We start from the raw sequence: 2,853 nt of genomic DNA on the forward strand, positions 1-2,853 counted from the left end.
AGAATGAAAATGCAACAACTCTTCTCAGATCTGTAAGAGAGGTGAGGATACAGGAAAAACCACTGCCCCCAAGATTGGAGGAACAGACTGGTGGATACAGGGAGTCACCACTTACTGGAGCAGAGACTCATGAGCAGAAACCTCTGCAGGAATCAGTGCTGGGGTAGGAAGACCTGGACCACAATTGATGAATTGCCAGAGGCTCAGTGTGGACAAGTCTAAGAGTTAAAATCTCCAAGAGGGCTCAGTCATAGAGGGATTCCACACCTTTGTGAGTTTTTATATCTTCGTAGGTTCTCACAGTAAACATCAGAGAAAAATTCGTTTGTGCTTCCAGCAGAGGGAGAGGAAAAGAAACCATTTGGAAACATGTCAGTGCACTCTGTTCTTAACGAAGCCTGCCCTCAGGAGAAACTAGTTAACTAGAGCCTACCCTGACCTAGGGGAAGAGAAATACCCAACTCTAACCCACTGTAACCATCTTATCCCTTCTGTGGAGGAGAACATAAGTGAGTAGTATTGTGAAGCTCACAGTCTGGAGATATAGGCTCATTAACAGTCTAAGACTTTATCATAGGATTATACACTCTCCTTTCCCCCATACTTTACCACCACTTTACTAAAGACCTACTTACAGCAATTCCTTCTACCCAATACAACATGTCCACGTGTAAGGAACAAATTACAAGTCATACTAAAAGGTAAAAGCACAATTTGAAGAGAGACAGTAAGCTTAAAACAGTGATGCATAATATGCAGAGGGCTCTGATTGCTAAAGCAGATAGCATGCAAGAACAAGTGAACAATCTTAGCAGAGAGATGAAACTCCTAAGACGGAAACAAAAGAAATGCTAAGGATCAAAAATGCTCATGCAAAAATGAAAGATGCCTTTGATTGGCTCATTAATCAACTGGACATAGCTGAGGAAAGAATCTCTCAGCTTGAAAATGCCTCAGTAGAAACCTCCAAAATGAAAAAGCAGAGAACAAAGACTGAAATAACAAAAACAAAAAACAGAAAACAAAATATCTAAGGAATGTGAGACAACTACAGAAAAGTAGCATCTGAGTAATAGACATGCCAGAAGGAAAAGAAAGACAAGAAGAAACAAAAGAAAAATTATTTGAAAAGTTGATGATTCAGAATTATCCTCAAATAGGTGTCAGACACCAAACCACAGATTCTGGAAGCTCAGAGAGCACCAACCACTATAAATGTCAAAAAAAAAAAAAAAAAAAAAACCTACATATTATTTATAGACATATTTTGAAAACACAGAAAAATCAAAGATAAAGTCTGGAAAGGAACCAGAGAGAAAACATTGTACTTAGAGAGGAAAAAGGATAAGAATTACATCTGGCTTCTCAGAAACTATGCAAGCAAGAAGAGGATGGAGTGGAACATTGAAAGTGTTAAGAGACGAAAGCTGCCAACCAAGAATTATGTACCCTGTAAATTGATGCTTCAAAAGTGAAAAAGAAATACAGACTTTCTGAGATGAAAATTGAAGACATTTCTTTCCAGTAGACCTGCTTTGCAAGAAAAAAAAAGTTCTTTAGAGAAAAGGAAAATAATATAGGTTACAAACTTGGATCTAGATAAAGAATAAAGAGCATCAAAAAAAGCATAAGTGAAGGTAAAATAAAAACTGTAATTGTTTTTATTCTTAATTGGTCTAACAGAAAATAATTTGTTCAAAATAATAAGTGTAATAATTTATTCAAATATGTACACATATACACACATATATAGACATGTATGAGTGCTTAGATATAAGTTAAATGAATGACAGCAATGGTCCATGGATGGGAGGAAATAATTAGGATTGTTTTGTTATCATAAGGCACTCACACTTTCCATGAAGAGGTATAGGGCTATTAGAAAGTGAACTAGGATTAGTTATAAATGTATATCACAAACTCTAAGGCAACCACTAAAACAAGTGAAAAAAAATATAACTGATATGCTAAGAAATGAGAGAAAATTGGAATCATATAAAATGCACAATTACAACCACAAAAGGCAGGAAACTGCAATGCATAACTTTCACAAATAATGTGTGTCTTTTTATTGTTCCTGGCCTTAGAGATTGTACTTTTCTGGGTTGACTCTTTGTATCCTATCTTGCTCATACTCTTCACTTGGATCCATAGACCTCTGCTAGTCCAGAATCCTTCATGGGCTTTCTCCAATCTCTGCTAGATAAGATGACATACTTAAAATTATGATGGGGTAGGAATGAATCAGTGAGTGAAGTAATAAATGAATACACATATGAATGTCTTTATTTTACACATAGGAAAATGATGCATCCTTGGTGTTTGTGTCAGACAGTGGTCAGACAAGGATTCAATCCAGAGACTCCAGTACCGTTTCCCCTGGTCCTAGCCTCCTTTCCTTCCCCCAGCTTCTGAGGGTCTCACAGAACTTCTCTGACCTAGAGACTATGCCTGCTCTACTCTCTTGACTGCCGAAATCCTCTTTAAGCATGGAGTGTGTCTCCTGCTCACATTGGCTTTGGAGTGTGACATGTTTCCCCAAGTTTCCCACTTCCTTCTCTATCTGCTACTATTTTCAAAACCAAGGTAAGAGATTACTTTTGATGAAAGGCTCTCTGTAATAATCCATATGGGTAAAAATACAAGATCAATGGCATGCTTCCTATCCCTTTAGGAGTGTGGGTAAAAGTTCTTGAATCTCACAGAGTTCTCATCATTGTTGTCCCTGGATGATATTCCTGGCTTTCCCTTTTATATTTTCTAGAGTTTCCACTGGAATTTTCTTCTCATATGCTAGAATAAATGTATTCATAACCCTTCTCCTTTCTCTAGGTTGTGGCGAACATTTCTGCC

This window comes from Piliocolobus tephrosceles, chromosome 7 (assembly GCF_002776525.5).
Source record: "Piliocolobus tephrosceles isolate RC106 chromosome 7, ASM277652v3, whole genome shotgun sequence".
NCBI classification, from domain to species: Eukaryota; Metazoa; Chordata; class Mammalia; order Primates; family Cercopithecidae; genus Piliocolobus; species Piliocolobus tephrosceles.